At 38.7% G+C, this 19,991-nt stretch overlaps 1 protein-coding gene across 2 annotated transcripts in view; it reads right to left on the bottom strand.

Moving 5' to 3' along the window:
- P4HA1 (prolyl 4-hydroxylase subunit alpha 1) overlaps positions 1 to 19,680 on the bottom strand; it is an 85,991-nt gene extending 66,311 nt beyond the window's left edge. For both annotated transcript variants that reach the window (XM_059899551.1, XM_059899552.1), the window contains exon 1: positions 19,481 to 19,680. The gene's annotated coding sequence lies outside the window, so the exon portion shown is untranslated. The remainder of the gene's footprint in view (positions 1 to 19,480) is intronic.
- Between the last annotated feature and the right edge of the window lie 311 nt (positions 19,681 to 19,991).

Here is a 19,991-nt window from a genome sequence, read left to right as displayed (position 1 = left end):
CAGGATACAAAATTAATGCACAGAAATCTCTTGCATTCCTATACACTAATGATGAAAAATCTGAAAGAGAAATTAAGGAAACACTCCCATTTACTGTTGCAACAAAAAGAATAAAATACCTAGGAATAAACCTACCTAGGGAGACAAAAGACCTGTATGCACAAAACTATAAGACACTGATGAGCCCTTAAGTATGATAAAAAAAAAAAAAAAGACACTGATGAAAGAAATTAAAGATGATACCAACAGATGGAGAGATATACCATGTTCTTGGATTGGAAGAATCAATACTGTGAAAATAACTATACTACCCAAAACAATCTACAGATTCAATGCAATCCCTATCAAATTACCAATGGCATTTTTTACAGAACTAGAACAAAAAATCCTAAAATTTGTATGGAGACACAAAAGACCCCAAATAGCCAAAGCAGTCTTGAGGGAAAAAAACAGAGCTGGAGGAATCAGACTCCTTGACTTCAAACTATACTACAAACCTACAGTAATCAAGACAATATGGTACTGGCACAAAAACAGAAACATAGATCAATGGAACAGGAGAGAAAGCCCAGAGATAAACCCACAAACCTATGGTCAACTAATCTATGACAAAGGAGGCAAGGATATACAATGGAGTAAAGACAGTCTCTTCAATAAGTGGTGCTGGGAAAAATAGACAGCTACATGTAAAAGAATGAAATTAGAATACTCCCTAACACCATACACAAAAATAAACTCAAAATGGATTAGAGACCTAAATGTAAGACCGTACACCATAAAACTCTTAGAGGAAAACATAGGAAGAACACTCTTTGACATAAACCACAGCAAGATCTTTTTTGATCCACCTCCTAGAGTAATGGAAATAAAAACAAAAATAAACAAATGGGACCTAATGAAACTTAAAAGCTTTTGCAAAGCAAAGGAAACTACAAACAAGACAAAAAGATGACCCTCAGAATTGGAAAAAATATTTGCAATCAAATCAACGGACAAAGGATTAATCTCCAAAATATATAAACAGCTCATGCAGCTCAATATTAAAAAAACAAACAACCCAATCAAAAAATGGGCAGAAGACCTAAATAGACATTTCTCCAAAGAAGACATACAGATGGCTGAGAAGCACATGAAAAGCTGCTCAACATCACTAATTATTAGAGAAATGCAAATCAAAACTACAATGAGGTATCACCTCACACCAGTTAAAATGGCCATCATCAGGAAATCTACAAACCACAAATGCTGGAGAGGGTGTGGAGAAAAGGGAACCCTCTTGCATTGTTGGTGGGAATGTAAATTGATACAGCCACTATGGAGAACAGTATGGAGGTTCCTTAAAAACCTAAAAATAGGGCTTCCCTGGTGGCGCAGTGGTTGAGAATCTGCCTGCCAATGCAGGGGACACGGGTTCGAGCCCTGGTCTGGGAAGATCCCACATGCCACAGAGCAGCTGGGCCTGTGAGCCACAACTACTGAGCCTGCGCGGTCTGGAGCCTGTGCTCCGCAACAAGAGAGGCCGCGATGGTGAGAGGCCCGCGCAGCGCGATGAAGAGTGTTCCCCACTTGCCACAATTAGAGAAAGCCCTCGCAGAGAAACGAAGACCCAACACAGTCATAAATAAATAAATAAATAAATAAAAGAACGTGAATTTCTTTAAAAAAAAGAAAAAAGAAAAAAAAGAAACCCTGCGAGAGGGTTTCTAAAAGTCCTTTATAAAAAAAAAAAAACTAAAAATAGAATTACCATATGACCCAGCAATCCCACTACTGGGCATATACCCTGAGAAAAGCATAATTCAAAGAGACACATGCACCTCAGTGTTCACTGCAGCACTATTTACAATAGCCAGGTCATGGAAGCAACCTAAATGCCCACAGACAGACAAATGGATAAAGAAGATGTGGTACATATATACAATGGAATATTACTCAGCCATAAAAAGGAACGAAATTGGGTCATTTGTAGAGACGTGGATGAATCTAGAGACTGTCATACAGAGTGAAGTGAGTCAGAAAGAGAAAAACAAATATCGCGTATTAATGCATATATGTGGAACCTAGAAAAATGGTACAGATGAACCGGTTTGCAGGGCAGAAACTGAGACACAGATGTAGAGAACAAATGTATGGACACCAAGGGGGGAAAGTGGCAGGGGTGGTGGTGGTGGTGTGATGAATTGGGAGATTGGGATTGACATGTATACACTGATGTGTATAAAATGGATGACTAATAAGAACCTGCTGTATAAAAAAATAAAATAAAATTCAAAAAAAAATTAACATTATAATGTGATCATAACTATGCAAGAAAATATGCAGAGGAAATTCACCAAAATGTAGTTGTCTCTGGAGAGGAGAACATTAGGTGATTTTTTCCTATTTCTCTGCATTTTCCAGATATCATAGGGTATATTTACTTTTATATTCAATGTTTATTTTTTTTCTCATCATGTAATAGGTTTTTATTTTTTTTAATTGAAGTATAGTTGATTTACAATGTTGTGCCAATCTCTGCTGTACAGCAAAGTGACTCACTTGTATGTAGACTCTCTTTTTTTAATATTCTTTTCCATTATGGTTTATTACAGAATATTGAATATAGTTCCCTATGCTATACAGTAGGACTTTGTTGTTTATCCATCCTATATTTAATAGTTTACGTCTGCTAATCCGAAACTCCCAGTCCTTCCCTCCCCCAGCCCCCTACCCCTTGGCAACCACAAGTCTGCTCTCTATGTCTGTGTTCTGTTTTGTAGATAGGCTCATTTGTGTCATATTTTAGATTCCACATATAAGTGACATCATATGGTATTTGTCTTTCTCTTTTTGACTTCACTTCACTTAGTATGATAACCCCTAGTTGCATCCATGTTGCTGCAATGGCATTATTTCGTTGTTTTTTTTCTTTCTTTAAGCAGAAATTCCTTCCTTCCTCTCTCCCTCCCTTCCTTTCTTTTTGGCTGCACTGGGTCTTTGTTGCTGTGTGCGGGCTTTCTCTAGTTGCAGCGAGCGGGGGCTATTCTTTGTCACAGTGCATGGGCTTCTCATTGCAGTGGCTTCTCTTGTTGCAGAGCACAGGCTCTAGGCATGTGGGCTCAGTAGTTGTGGCTCGTGGGCTCTAGAGCGCAGGCTCAGTAGTTGTGGCGCACGGGCTTAGTTGCTCCACAGCATGTGGGATCTTCCCGGACCAGGGCTCTAACCCGTGTCCCCTGAATTGGCAGGCAGATTCTTAACCACTGAGCCACCAGGGAAATCCTATTTCTTTATTTTTTTATGGCTGAGTAGTATTCCATTGTATATATGTACCAATCTTCTTTATCCATTCATCTGTTGATGGACATTTAGGTTGTTTCCGTGTCTTAGCTATTGTGAACAGTGCTGCTATGAACACAGGGGTGCATTATCTTTTTTAATTATAGTTTTGTCCAGGTATATGCCCAGGAGTGGGACTGCTGGATCATATGCTAATTCTACAATATTTTTAGTTTTCTGAGGAACCTCCACACTGTTCTCCATAGTGGCTGCACCAACTTACATTCCCACCAACAGTGTAGGAGGATTCCCTTTTCTCCACATCCTCTCCAGCATCTGTTATTTGTAGACTTTTTTTTTAATTTGTTTTTTATTTATTTTTGGCTGCGTTGGGTCTTCGTTGCTGCATGCAGGCTTTTTCTAGTTGTGGCGAGTGGAGGTTACTCTTTGTTGTGGTGCGTGGGCTTCTCACTGCGGTGGCTTCTCTTGTTGCAGAGCACAGGCTCTAGGTACGTGGACTTCAGTAGTTGTGGCACGTGGGCTCAGTAGTTGTGGCTCACGGGCTTTAGAGCGCAGGCTCAGTAGTTGTGGTGCATGGGCTTAGTTGCTCCGCGACATGTGGGATCTTCCCAGATTAGGGCTCGAACCCGTGTCCCCTGCATTGGCAGGCAGATTCTTAACCACTGCGCCACCAGGGAAGCCCTGTAGACTTTTTAATGATGGCCATTCTGACCGGTGTGAGGTGGTACCTCATTGTAGTTTTGATTTGCATTTCTCTAATTATATTTACTTTTATAATGACAAAAATTAACTCTATTCAAAATAATAAACCTAAAACATCAACTTCCATATTATGGCACTGTAAGCCTTTAATGAAATGCTTAACTACACTCTAACACAATAAAGTGGCTAACACGTTTGAGCATGTCCCATTTTCTAACTCTATAAACCTCTAGATTTCTCTGCTTCAAAGACTGTTAAGCTTATTTGAAAGCAACCCAGGTATCAAGTAGTGAACTATTGTACATTGTCAGAGTAGCATACTTTTCTATTCTCCTTCCTCCCAGAAACAGACAAATGACCCAGGCTAAGGCAGTCATTGACTCTCATTCCCACGAACGTAACAGTTGAGGAGTGGGCTTGTGAAATGGTAAAAAGCAGCTCTTTCTGAATTGCTAAGTTCAGAGGATGTGAATCTGGAGCTGCCTGTGACCATCTTTCCCACTTGACAAGGATAGATAGGAACCTAATCTATAAACAGGACAAAGTTATGCAGAGACGAACAGCTTTACAAGCTCCACAGTCCTGATTCTTACAATTACTGCTTTGAATCTGTGAGCTATCCCAATAATCTTCCAACTCAGCTAAGGGAGCCTGTAAATTCTCTTTTTCTTAAACTAGTTCATGTTGGATTTCTGTCACTTGCAATAGAAAGTTCAGACCCTCACAGCATTACTCCAAATTACCATGCCAACGTAAGCTAGTTAATAAAAATGAAGGTAGCCTATACAGCAGTGGTTCTAAACTTTAGCTGTATCAGATCACCTAAAGGTTGAGGTACCTAGATCATTTATGCAAGTTCTCAGGTGATGCTGCTGCTGCTACTGCTCTGGGGATCACACTTTGAGAACCACAGGATACAACCACCCCTTGAAATCACACAACAGGTGCTCTCTGCCTTTAAAATACATTTTACTTTAACTTATTTTTTGGAACATGTCATTGAATTTCTAATTAATCTAGGGAATGCTTTCTCTAATCTGTTTTAATACTATGTCTAATCCACATTCTTTCAGAAACCTTAAGTGACATGTTAATAGGCAAGCATATCTATCAATCACAGGTTTTTAAAACATAATGGTTTCTTTACTTATGATGTCTCACTTCCACTTATTACCACCTTCATTCAGTTACCAGCTTGCAAAGCAAATCATTATATGCAACTAAGAGTAAAGCATCCCAAAAGACATTAGGGTTTTATTAAAAATAGTAAGATAGGGCTTCCCTGGTGGCGCAGTGGTTGAGAATCTGCCTGCCAATGCAGGGGATACGGGTTTGAGCCCTGGTCTGGGAGGATCCCACATGCCACGGAGCAACTAGGCCCGTGAGCCACAACTACTGAGCCTGCGCGTCTGGAGCCTGTGCTCCGCAACAAGAGGGGCCGCGACAGTGAGAGGCCCGCGCACCGCGATGAAGAGTGGCCCCGGCTTGCCGCAACTAGAGAAAGCCCTCACACAGAAACGAAGACCCAACACGGCCAAAAATAAATAAATAAATAAATAAATAAAATAAAATAAAATAAAAATAGTAAGATATACTGTGCAGTAGAAGCTAACACAACACTGTAAAGCAACTATACTCCAATAAAAATTAATTAAAAAAAAGTAAGACACCTTCTTTCTAAACCCTCAAACAAGCTTGAAATAGAATTTAAATGGGTTAAAGAGGATGCAATCTCCTTTAAAAGAAAGGTAAATCTCAGATCCCTGAGAGGACCTGATGAAAGAAAGGGAGGGAGGGGAGGAAAGGGGAAAGAAAACAAAGCCAAAGAAGAGTCAAAGATACAAAGACAAATTTATACTGATATAAAATTTAGTGCTAAAACAGTACAGATAAATTACTGATAATATTTTGGTTCTTGGCTAGATGGTAGGTTCGTGAGTGTTTTTTATCTAATTTTTATAACACACATGTATATTACATGTAATGTTTGACATACATGAATATAATATTTTTAAAACTATAAAGAAACAACAACAACAACAACAACCTGGGAAACATATTCTCAGGTAGACCTGGACAAAAATAAATTGCAAAGTGTACTATTTATCTGAAACTTTCCTACAGTCCTTCTCTTCCAGGAAAGTCCAGTCCCACATACTCACAGATCAATCAAACCTGGGAACAGATTTTAAAACAGTTCTGCTACATTCTAAATGTTTACGACTTTGAGTTATCAGGATTCACTGAATTGTATGTTCAAGTTATTCAATGTATTACTAGAACAGGGCATCTGGCAAATAATTCTATTAGCCTTTTGGTCTAACATTTTCCTTCCAAGAAAAAAGTTGCAACATTTAAAAGTTTGTCTTTCCCACACAAATCACTCAAAAATTAATAAGGCGGACTAAAAAATGCTTGTTATTCTAATCTAAACTTTCTCTGACACAAAAAATTTTCCACAGGGCTCTTTCTAACAGTCAGTCTCTCCACACCTTCCACAACTGTTCCAAGCCTTCTTTTAGAGGGCTCCAGCTTTAAGTTTATTTTTCCTCATACAAATTCCATATTCAACTGTTGGTTTTCCTGACATCTGTGTTAGACTTTAATCTTTCTGACAGTTTTTGGTCAACACAAAAGACCAACACACATTCAGGCTTCTAATTCAGGCCACTGCAATGTAGTATATACATCAAGACAGCATGTCTCTACCATATAAGCAGGATGGATTTTCCAAGACAACTAAGAGTGATTACTAATAGAACTAGTTATGTTTCTGTTCTTCCCTATTATCCCTCTGTAAATTGCCATTTGTTTTAACTCTATGAATTCTAGTCATACATCTGCTCCTAAAGAGAGTGAGATGCATCTCTAGTACACACTTAAAATACGATGGATGAGTGCTTTAATGGTATGAGCAACCTTTTGATCAAAAACTCAGAAATCAGGGCTTCCCTGGTGGCGCAGTGGTTGAGAATCCGCCTGCCAATGCAGGGGACACGGGTTCGATCCCTGGTCCGGGAAGATCCCGCAGGTCACGGAGCAACTAAGCCCGTGCTCCGCAACTACTGAGCCTGTGCTCTAGAGCCCGCGAGCTACAACTACTGAGCCTGTGTGCTGCAACTACTGAAGCCCATGCGCCTAGAGCCCATGCTCCACAACAAGAGAAGCCACCACAGTAAGAAGCTGTGCACCGCAACGAAGAGTAGCCCCCACTCGCCGCAACTAGAGAAAGCCAGCGTGCAGCAATGAAGACCCAACACAGCCAAAAATAAATAAATTTTTTTTAAATAGAGTTGTTATTAAAAAAAAACAAAAAAACAAACAAAAAACTCAGAAATTATACTAGCCTCTTTGCCACAACTTTCTGTAACTGAGCAGTGAACCCAGTCTTTGGCATCATTCCAATGGAAAAACAGTTCAGGATTTAGTTGAAAAGAACCTCTAAATCAAGATATTGCCCTTAACTGAAAGTGCTACATAGGCTTTCTTTTGGAGGTTCTTCCAAAGTTCAAAGTCTTCCCTGTCAGAAGTAATCTGAAGATAAGATCATTTCAAAAACACATACCCGTTTCTCCCTATATGGCACCTCAACCACCCCTACTCTTTCTTCTGGAAACTGCCCCCTTCTACCTTTTTTTACTCCCCCAGTCTATCTTTAATTCATCCCCATAGTTTTACCAGTCATGGTATATAGCATGATACTTCTCCCTGCCTAAGTAGCCATTCAAAGTTCTTTGCTGGAAAATTTGAAAATGAAACTGAGAAAGAAGTGGCAGGCACTCTTTGAATGCCTCAACTATTTTATAAATAAAGCTCAGGAGAAGTTAGGGACCAAGTGAATGAAGCTTATCTGGAAAGGTTTTAAAATGAAGCAAATAACGCAGAGAAGACAGACAAGAGACAGAAAAAAATATTCTCATGTTCCAATTATTCTTGAAGTTTAATCACACTCCTGACCTCTGTTGTTAAGACAACTCCCTATCCCCACAACACTTAAATAAATTCCATTATGGACTAGTATGAGTTGGATTTCTGTTTAAGCCAGAGTCCTAATTAATACAGTTTCTCTCATCAACCCTGTAGTTAATATTTTTAGAGGCAAACTAAATAATAAGGTAAATAATTCTCATATATTTACCCCTCTCTATTCCCTAGCACTAGAAAGCGATATTTTTCAATGATCTTTTAAATGTTTTTCTTAATTTTGGAGATCCAATACATGCTACTTCTATATCTGAGATACAAAGTTTAAGAATAAATATGATTTTAATCCATTAAAAAAAAAGATTTAAATTGGATTCACAATTGAAGTTAAACTCAATGTTTAAAGTTTCTGTTTCAACTAGGAAAGTCAAGTTTCCCTAAACCAGAAACATTTTAAAAATAAATGTAGGCTGAGGGGAAGATTTGAGAAAGAAATGAATCTTATTTATAATTAAAGCGGTGCCATTCTTCACTGACTTTTAAACTGTGTATTTTAAACTGTATAGTATACCTCTCAACTATTTCAAACACTTTAGTTAGTAATGCATACATTTCCCAATACAGGATAAAAGTTCAGGATTCTTGTTCCCAGGGTAGAAAAACAATTTACCATAAGTGATACTAAGAGTCCTGCAATTTAGTAAAATTCATCAATAATGTCCACTTTTATTTGGTGGTCCCTTTAACTAGAAGCAGAATAAGCAAAAAGGTAAGGTATCAAATATGAGGCTAAACTTGACCGCCAGCCAGTAATAAAAGATCAGCAGGGACTTCCCTGGTGGTCCAGTGGTTAAGACTCTGTGCTTCCACTGCAGGGGGCACGGGTTTGATCCCTGGTCAGGGAACTAGGATCCCGCATGCTGCGCGGCGCGGCCAAAAAAACAGCAGTACTTCAGATGAAAGTGCCTTGGAGGATGCCTGACACATCGAAGACACTTAAGACATGTTACTTTTGAATGTGGGGCAAGAGCTCAAGAATAGCTGGATATGTTGCCAAGAGTGTCTCAAGGGACATGGAAAAAGAAAAGACCTGGAGAGTTGTGGGAAGCCCAGGCAACCTCAACCCTGGGCTAAGGCAGTGAGAAGGACCAAGCAGCCCAATCTACTAGCAAACAAATGCACAGTCTTTGTAATTTAGGAATTTGAGTGGGAGAAGAAAGTGGACAGAGGCAGTGGAAGGGAAGAAGGAAAAGAAGTAAACATTAAATTATACATGCTTTCCTTGTTGCTTATAAATGCTGGTATTTCCAAATATTAACAAAGTCTATACATTTCTCATTTGAATAATTTACAGTATTTTCTCTTGGTTGTATAAACTGGTTATATTAATGAAACTATGTATTTCGTAACATGAATATCAATAAATATTGGTTAGAATATTTAAAAAACAGCAGTAATATAAAAAGCAGCTATTCTTTAGAGACTTAAACTGTTTTTTTTTTTTAATTTATTTATTATTTTTGGCTGCACTGGGTCTTCGTTGTTGCACGCAGGTTTTCTCTAGTCGCGGCACGTGAGGGCTACTCTTCGTTGCAGTGTGCAGGCTTCTCATTGTGGTGGCTCTGTGGTTGCAGAGCACGGGCTCTAGGCGCACAGGCTTCTGTAGTTGTGGCTTGCGGGCTCTAGAGCACAGGCTCAGTAGTTGTGGCGCATGGGCTTAGTTGCTCCGCAGCACGTGGGATCTTCCCGGACCAGGGCTCGAACTGGTGTCCCCTGCATTGGCAGCGGATTCTTAACCACTGTGCCACCACGGATAGAGACCTAAACTCTTAAAACTAGGTTTGTTTTCTAATTTGGAGAGTGCTAAACATAAATATGGGAAAGTTTAAAGCCTAATTTAGAATATACTTGGATATATATGTAAAAAGCTTAAAACTTTATATAGTAATTAAAAGAACTCAAAAAATTTTAACTATCTGAGAGTTGGGATCACAGTCAATTCTATTCACTCAACTTCTGCATTTTAATAAACATTTTTAATAGAAAATTTGTATTTCTATAAATAAATAAGCGAGCTAAAAAACGAAGTCAAAGTAGCACTGAAGTGAAGAGACAAATTCAAATCATAGACAGAGATAGCAAAATCCAAATGATCAACCACACCTCTACTAGTTGGCATAATACCACCATCAATCCCTTTTGCTCCTAAAACAAATTGCATCTATTTTTGATTTTCAGAGGAAGTCCTGAAAAGGCAACTGTAGTGTCTTCGCCACCACCCTTAGGATACAAGTGGAAAATAAAATCTCGTACAATATACATTTTAGATTTTTTAAGCTTAAGTAAGGAATATGTGGTGAAGCAAACTATTCCAAAAGCATAGCTTTCAATGAAACTTCATTAAAGACTGAATTTTTAAAGCAAGCTATACTACTTGAAAAATTATCATTTAGAAAGAAAGAGCATTCCGTTTAGAAAAGGACCTTTTCACACAAACAAGAACCAATCACAGGAAGCAACAGAAAAATTATCTCATTTGCAACAGCAACAAATATGTTAATTACCTGGGAATAAACTAAGAAAACTTTAAATTGACCCTAAAATTAACTCAAAATGTAGCAAAGATTATTATGAAATTTAAAACTATAAACCTCTTAGGAAAAAAAGAGGTGTAAATCTTCATAACCTTGATTAGGCAATTATACATACACCTAGACAACAATTTCTTAGATATAACACCTAAAGCACAAGAAGCCAAGGAAAAAATTAAATTGGACTTCATCAAAATTTAAAACTTTCATTCTTCAGGAAAGTGAAAAGACAACCTACAGAATGGGAAAAAAATTATAAATCATATCTCTAACAAAAGTTTAATACCCAGAATATATACAGAACTCTTAGAACCCAACAGTAAAAATAATTTAAAATGCTCCACTTTTTAAATGGGAAAAGGATTTGAAGAGACATTTCTCCAAAGAAGATACAAATGGCCAATAAGTACATGAAAAAACACTCAACATCATTAATCATTATGGAAATGCAAATCAAATACCACAATGAGATATCACTTCACAGCCCCTAGGACAGCTGTAGTAAAAAAGAAAATAAGTGTTGACAAGGATGTGAAGAAACTGGAACTCTCATACACTGCTGATGGGAATGTAAAATGGTGTAGCTACTTTGGAAAACAGTTTTTCAGTTCCTAAAAACATAGAGTTACCATATGACCCAACAATTCCACTCCTAAGTCTATACCCAAAACAAATGAAAGCACATATCCACAGAAATATATGTATATGAATGTTCATAGCAGCATTATTAATAATAGCCAAAAAGGTGGAAGCAACCCAAATGTCCATCAAATGATGAATAAATAAAATATGATATATTCATACAATGGAATGTTATTTGGTCATAAAAAGAAATGAAGTACTGATACATGGTATAACGCAAATGAACCTCGAAAACATTATGTTAAGTGAAAAAAATCTACAGACATAAAAAGTACATTAGTGGTTGCCTAGGGCTGGGGGAGGGGGAGGAGAGTGATTGCTAATGGATCTGATGTTTCTTTTTGGAGTGATAAAAAAAGAAGTACTAAAATTGATTGTTATGATGGTTACACCAACTCTGTGCATGTATTAAAAGCACTTTAAGAGGTAAATTGTATGGTATGTGAACTGTATCTCAATAAAGCTATTTAAAAAACAGCTTAAAAAACTCCTGGTAAATCCAGGAGTAGGGATGCTGGGTTGTATGGTAAGCATATGTTTACCTTTATAAAGAACTGCCAAATGTTAAAGTCACTATACCATTTGCACTGCCATCAGCAACGGATGAAAGCTCCAACTGCTCCACATTCTTTTTTTTTTTTTTTTTTTTTTAATTTTTAAATTTATTTATTTATTTTTGGCTGTGTTGGGTCTTCGTTTCTGTGCGAGGGCTTTCTCCAGTTTCGGCGAGTGGGGGCCACTCTTCATCGCGGTGCGCGGGCCTCTCACTGTCTCGGCCTCTCCCGTTGCGGAGCACAGGCTCCAGATGCGCAGGCTCAGTAGTTGTGGCTCACGGGCTTAGTTGCTCCGTGGCATGTGGGAACTTCCCAGACCAGGGCTCGAACCCATGTCCCCTGCATTGGCAGGCAGATTCTTAACCACTGCGCCACCAGGGAAGCCCGCTCCACATTCTTATCAGCATTTGGTATTGTTATTTTTCCTTTTTTCTTTCATTCTTCTTAATGTCTCAATTAATTTTCTCACTTAAGTGTATACTGGTATCTCAGTGTGGTTTTAATTTGCAATTCTGCAATTACTAATGATGTTTAATATCTTCTGGTATATTTATTTGCTGTCCATAGGTCTTTTCGGTAAAGTTTCTACTTAAATCTTCTGTCAAATTTTTATTAGGTTGTTCACTTACTACTGAATTTTGTGAGTTCTTTATATATTCTGGATACAAGTCTTTTGTCAGATATGTGTTAGGGGAATATTAACTCCCAGTCTGTGACTTGTCTTTTCATTCTCATAACACTGTTTCAAACAGCAGAAGTTCTTAATTTTGATGAAGTTGAATTTATCAATTTATTCATTTATGGATCACGCTTTTGGTGTCTAATTTTTTGGTGATTAAAAAAAAAAATCTTTGCCTGATCCAAGGTCTCAAAAAGATTTTGTCTTATATTTTCTTCAAGTTATTTTCTAGCTTTAGGTCATATCTCGAGGTCTACGAACGACTTTGAACTAGTTTTTGCACAGACAGTGAGGAATTTTTGCACTGAGGCTATAATAAAGAAAAGTATTCTATTTTGACGTTTGAGTGCTCATTGCCTTAAAGCCCCACTTCCCTCTCCCTTTTGCCCCACATCTGGATAAGTCAGTAAGAAAGCCCAGCCATTGCCTCCTTGGGCGTCAGTGGGAAGCTAAAACCATGTAAATCCCACACATGGGAACTATCACACTCCTTCTGGCCACAATAAAAATTAAACCCAACCGCCCTTCTTCACTTTTGCTTCATTCTGGACTAAACCTAAGACTTCTCCGTGAGGAATCCTTTTTCAGTTGACTGTGTGAGTAAACTTTATTTCATATTTCATATCCATTGGTGCCTTTATGTCATCTGTCCCAAGATTTATATAAATTTCTGGGCAGGGGGCTGCCCAGTGTCCAACAGAGGATATCAGACGCCCAAATAAGACAGTTTTTGCATATGAACGTCTAACTATTCCAGATTATCCTTTCTCTATTGAATTGCCTTAATACCCTTGTCAAAAACGAACTGACCATTTTGTGTGTCTGAATTCTCTGTTTTGTTCCAATGATCTATCTTTTCTCTATCTTTACCCTTGAGTACCGCAGCAACGTAAGTTGAAATCAGGAGTTTCCCAACTTTTTTGTTCTTTTTCAACATTATTTTACCTTTTTCTAGTTCCTTTGTTTTTCCATATCAATTTTAGAATCAGCTTATTACTTTCTGTAAGAAACCCTGCTGGGATTTGGACTGGAATTGCATTGAATCTATAGATCAGCTTGGACGAATGGTTGTCTTAACAATATTGTCTTCCAATCCATGAATATGGCATATCTCTCCATTTATTTAGGTCTTCTTTGGTTTCTTCCACCAGTGTCTTATAATTTTCATTATACAAATCTTGCACATGTCTTGTAAAGCTAATACTAAATATTTCATAGGTTTTGGTGCTATTAAGATGGTACTTTTAAATTTTAATTTCCAATTGTTCATTGTTATTATATAGAAATACAACTGATTGTTATGTATTGACATTCTGTCCTTCAACCTTGCAGAATTCACTTATTAGGGCTGGAGCTTTCTGAACAATCTTTCCGATTTTCTGCATAGACATTCTGTCCATGATTAGAGACAGTTCCTGCTCTTTGAAACACACTGTTAAAACAATGAATACAAGCCACAATCTGGGAAGAAATATTTCCCTATAACATATGTTACTATTCCACTACTAGATATTTATGCAAGAGAAAAGAAAGTATATATTCCTCCAAAGACTTATCTGCGAATTGCGAATGCTCATTGCAACTCTGTTTATAATAATTAAAAGCTGGAAACAACCCAAATGTCCATCAATTCGTACACGGAAAAAAAAAAGTTTTGTGGTATATCCATACAATATAATACTACTCAACAATAAAAAGGAACGAACACATAACAACGTGGATGAATTTCAAAATAATTATGCTGAGTTTAAGAAGCTGGACACCCTCCTCCCCACTGCACAAAGTACATACTATATGAGTCCATTTACAGAAAACTCTCAAAAATACAAACAAATCTTAAGTGTCAGAAAAAGATCAATGGTTACCTGGGGATGAGGAAAGGGCAGGAAGGAGCAGGAGGGAGGGATTACAAAGAGTCATGAGGAAACTCTTGAAGGTGTTGAAAATGTTCCTTATCTTGACAGTGTTGACAATCTCATGGGTATATACTTTTGTCAAAACATACCAATTGCACACTGTAAATGTGTGCAGTTTACTGTATATCCATTATACCTGGATAAAGTTGTTACAGTATACCAATTACTTTATTAGTAATCACCCTTATTATGTCATACGTTAGTGTTTTTATTTACCTATAAAACGTTATCACTTGGTAGCTATGATTACTGTTCACAAATATCATTATTTAAGATTTTTTTATTCAAACAGTAAATTGAGATCTATTCTCAAAATATCTTTGAGGTTTAAAGACTGGTAAATTTGAGAGTATGCAAATTTGAGAATGTCTTCAAGCAACTTTTGAATATGAATAAACTCTTGTCTGGGTTTAAAAAAAGGGGGGAGGTTGTTGGAACAAGAGGGCAAGAACAAAGGCCATATGTATACAGCAAGTAATGCTTTGAGGACCTAAATTCAACAACTAGGTTTAAGAAGCATTAAAATGATCATTTATTGATCATTGTTTGAAAGAATCAGACCTGAAAATCCAGTTAATATAAGATTAGAGTGTAAGAGAAGTCTTGAGCCTACTTAAAACCAGTTAATCAATATTTACTAAACACTCTCAAATAAAACAAGCATATAAATCTATGTAGCTGTCCTCTATTCTGTATGTTAATTCAAACATGTTGTTATCATGATTCTTCCAGCACAATGTTCAGAACATAGTAACAGATGCTAATACTTAATGATCACAATATTGAATCAAGGAAAACACCTTTTTCTCTCAGTCTCTAAAACTAAACATTCTTTGTACACAAATTTCCCTTTGTAACAGAAATTCTTAAAATTTTTCAGAAAACAGTTCATGGTTGAAAAGCTTGAGAAATTATAAGGGCAATAGTGCGAGGTACTGAGGTGAAAAACCTTAAAAAATATAGATTCAGAAAAACAGAAAATAGATTAAAATAGACATCTGAAAATTAGTGATTAATACTTTACAAGTTTCTATTTCTATTACTTACTCCCCAGAAACTTTACAAAAGCATCTTCTCCCAAAATTTTTACAACATGCTTATAGAATCCATTTCTTCACTGCTATAGACATAACAGAAGATTCTTCCATTTGATGCTTCATCTCAATGTTCACTGTTGACTACTAATTTTGACTACTAATTCTTGGGCAAATTACTTGACTTGGAATCTCAGTTTCTTTATTTGTAAAATGGGGATGATATAAAACCACCTCACAGAATTATTTTAAAGATTAAATTATATAATATTATGAAACAACACTTTATAAATTGTAAAGTGCTTTAGTTGTTATCAGGTTGATTAAAAAATCTTCTCAGAGCCCAATCCAATCCCCTAGAAAATTCACTTAGTGGGAAGAAAAAAGTACTGATATAAGAATTTTATTGTCATGTTCTTTCTTTTCCTAAAAAAAAAAAAAAGTACAGCTAGAAAGAAAACTGGTTAAAGTTTACTGTAGCTAAACAGGTAGATAAAATAAAGCACTAAATTACAGCCTTCTCTTCACACTACTTATAATGAAGAAATAGCTCAAATGCTCAACAAGAAAGGCTGAGTATACTACTTTGATATAATATCACTATTTAAGTGAAAAATATGTAAACCAAAACATGAACACATTTATATAAAACACTAAGCAGGAAGGGGAAGAAGTCCAAGATAGTACTCATTCACTGATGACAACTATGTAAGAAGCATGAATCTCTATATTGTATTTTTTGCCAATACACAACCAAATATACTAATAGTCATACTGATCATCCAAAGCAACATCAGGGAAAGGAATGTTTTTCATTATATCAAGTTCGAAACCGCTGGAGTAACCTTAATGAAGTCCTTTGAGAGTCATTAGTTTTTATTGAGGCACAATATTTGGCTAGAAGAAAACTAATGAGAGGATACCTTTAATTTATACAAATAAATTTCACTGAGTAGAAACACAAATGAAACTTTAACTAATGAAGCTTTCACAAATACACATACACACTTTATTTGGCTTGTCTCTTACACATTCATTTTTTATGCACACACACACACACACACACACACACACCCATTATGTAATTATAAGATTCAAGATCTCACTGTCAGAAGAGCAATAAAGTGTAATGCCAAGGGCCTGTGCAATTTACTTTTCTTTACCTTAAAGTATTTTCCACTTTCAGAGTAGAACCAAAGATATGTTACAACATATAAGGGGTTGGGGTAGGCCAGTATGATGTACGACTGCCTAGGTAATTTAGCAATTCAACAATTCTCCAACTTACTCACTTTTGTTAAAACCCTTTTAGCAAAAGTTTATTAGGGTCATCTATACAGTCAAGTCCAGTCAGACTTACAAGCCCAGCTCAATTTTCAAAAATATTCAAGAAACCCTGCCTCAAGATACCTAGATGCCCTTACTCCATACGTTTTACTTTTTGGTTCTTGTAGGGTTAGGGTTTTGCAGTTTATAGATGCACTTGTGGAGGGAGAGAGTATCTGTAAATGCTAATTAAAATTCAACACAGATGTGTGTACTTGCATTCTCGGACCCAGGGTCCACACCTTCTGTCAGATTCTCAATGGACTTCATGACCTCAAAATAGGTTGAGAACTACTACTATGTATCTCATAGGGACACTTTCCAAATCTAAGAGATGTAATTACATCCCTCCCAGTTAATAACTGCTAAGTAAAATAAGGCATTCCTTCCACAGAAGTGAAGGCTCACAAGCTTTATGGCTGCATCCCTGGAATAAAAGCAGGAGCTTGAACACATTTGCCCTATGAAAGATACTGCTTGTCAGTATACAACCCACTCTGCACTATTAGAAAAGGTTAACACCTCCTTACCAAAAAGCCAAGATTCCCCTGCAACAACCTGGACTACCCTGGTAATACAAAGCTTTCTTTTTTCAATAGTCTTTTACACTGTCTAAACTTTTCTGCAATAAATTAAAGTTGTACACATTTTTTCATCTTTTTTTTTTGGTTACTACCTTAGTTACCAAAATACAAAATGGCCAATAACTATTATCCGCTTACCAAAATCCTTGATTTTCAGTACTTCAAAAGAAAACTCATTTTAAGATATCAAAGCATTATTCACCTAAAGACACAGAGTAGTCCTTTTCCTAATAACTGTGTTAAATCTATAAGAATCATTTCTGGGCTTCCCTGGTGGCGCAGTGGTTAAGAATCTGCCTGCCACTGCAGGGGACACGGGTTTGAGCCCTGGTCTGGGAAGATCCCACATGCCGCGGAGCAACAAAGCCCGTGAGCCACAACTACTGAAGCCCGCGCGCCTAGAGCCCGTGCTCCACAGCAAGAGAAGCCACCGCAGTGAGAAGCCCACGCACCGCAACGAAGAGTAGCCCCAGCTCGCCGCAACTAGAGAAAAGCCCGCGCACAGCAACGAAGACCCAAGGCAGCCAAAAATAAATAAACAAAATAAAATAGATTTTTTAAAAAAAAGAGTCATTTGCCATCAGCCATCTAAAATACTGGCAGGACTTAAAGCATAATGTACCAAAACCAAAACTGACATGACTTTCAAAGGTAAGTGATAAAACTTTCTATGCTTCCCACAGAAAGAAAAGATAAAATTTGAAATTCATCGTTAAGATTTAGAAATCATATTCACAGGCTAAGTGTCAAAGTTAAAGAAAAATCGCTGAATGTCTAAATTTTAAATCAAGGCAAAAAACCTTATTCACGGTTGTTCACTTTCAGCTTCTTAAATATTTCCTCCTTAACGTATCCATTTTTTCCATAGATACTTGATCAGAAAAATCCCTTCTAAATGTTTTATAAATTAAATTCCAGTGTTCCTGCTATGAGGAATGAATATTTCATCAGATTATTTTAGGAAAAGACTAGCCTCATTCATAAGCTACATCTAAATCTAAAAAGGGAAATAAGTTTCTTCCCCGAACCTATAAAAAAAAAAAAAAAGGCAAAAGTTGATGAAAGAACACTGCTGCCACGTCTTTTCCCTTCCCCCACTCAGTAGTGGCTATTTCATCCCTTCAGAGTGCATTCCAAGGGAAAGTCCATAGCTCTCAGAGAAACCAGAAACAGTTAAGTCGAAATTGGCAAGCCGCTTTGGCCTTTTCGATCAATTCCTAAAAGGAGATCTAGTTTCTTCTTCATCCCTTTCTTAAAGCAAACAGTGCAAAATTCCAAGTCTTCACCACTCTAGCCGGAACGCCTAAATTGTTAGTGTCTAAAAACTGATTGTATTTAATACAATAGATTATTTAGGAGAAATGGTCCCATACTTATGGAACCATTCTTCCTCCCCCTTAAAACATACAGCTGGGGGCCATCCACGTAACTCAAAGTTCTCACACAGCCAAAGAATTCCATTTACTGATGTGGACTTTTAAAAGCAGCAAACTTGGCGGAGAGAAAGAGAGGGGGAGGGGAGAAGCTCATGTGCCTTTAAAAAATTTATGTGGCAGAAGAAGGAAGGAAGAAGATTAGCTTCCCAGTTGACTGGAGGATCTGACAGCCGACTTCCTCAACCAAGCCGCCCGAAACTCGCCGCCCGGGGCTACCTCCAGCTGCTCCGGCAGCAACGCTGCGCGCAACAGATGAGTAAAGCCTGAACTTCCCCGCGTAGGTCCACTTCCCAGACCCCACGACTCTTCGGCAGGATAAAAATGCCCGAGCACTTCCCCATCAGCTATAAGCTTTAAAAACCGCTCTCCATTGCCACACGCTAACCATCTGCTGCTGTGGAGGCCGAAAACCCTCGCGTACTCCTCAGCTTTTTAGGCAGGACCAGGTAGGAGAGGAGCTCGGAAAACTTAACAGGGTGATTCCTCCCCAGGAAGGAATATTCAAGAAAGTGCTGGTCCCCGGGGCGGAGACTGATGTTGCCGCAGCCCCAACAGTCGGGGGCGCCAACCTGGGAGGCGGTGGGAAGAGGAGCACGGAGGAGGGCAGAAGGACCTCTGGGGCACCCAGGAGACGCGGGGCGCAGGACGAGGGGCCGAGTCTCCAGGGAAGAAGGTACTGAGCCAGTAGTAGTAAACTGGGGGAGCCCGAGCCCTAACACGAAAGGGGGCAGGGACAGACCACCAGAGCCATCCGAGAAGGGCCACGGCTGCCCAAGGACTTCAGCGTCAGTCCCCAAGGTCGGAGGAGCGTCTCACCTGGGAAGTGGCACGGGAGGGCTGCGCGTTCTTCAGTCCCCGGTCGCCTGCGCTCGGCCGGCTAACTAATCCCTTCCCTCAGCCCGCTGGCGGCGCGACTGGGCAGCAGAGGGAGCCAGTTAGCCCTTTTATAACCTCCAGGCTGCGACGGCTGCGCTGAGGAGGAGGCGACTGCAGCCCTCGCTACGTGAGCTCGATCACACCAGCGTCCCGGCGTCTGCGCAGGCGCCCAGCCCGGGCCCTCTCCACCCCTACCCGCGGCCCACGCCCCACGCCCAGGACTCCGCACCAGCTGGTGGAGTCTGAGGCCCAGAGGAGGGGCCGGCGGGCGCGCCTGGGATGTAACGCGCCTGCGCGGGGTTCTCACCACGCCACCGTCACCGTGGTTACCTCGGATTTGCCCCGCTTCTTTCAACAGGTTGTTTAGCGCCTGAATTTTGGGATCAGCCCCAGTCAGCCTGAACGACGAAACCACCAGCGAGGAAATATCTTAAATTTGAGAAGAGGAACA

Source organism: Balaenoptera ricei, chromosome 16 (assembly GCF_028023285.1).
Source record: "Balaenoptera ricei isolate mBalRic1 chromosome 16, mBalRic1.hap2, whole genome shotgun sequence".
NCBI lineage: Eukaryota > Metazoa > Chordata > Mammalia > Artiodactyla > Balaenopteridae > Balaenoptera > Balaenoptera ricei.
This window is presented reverse-complemented; position numbering and strand designations above follow the sequence as displayed.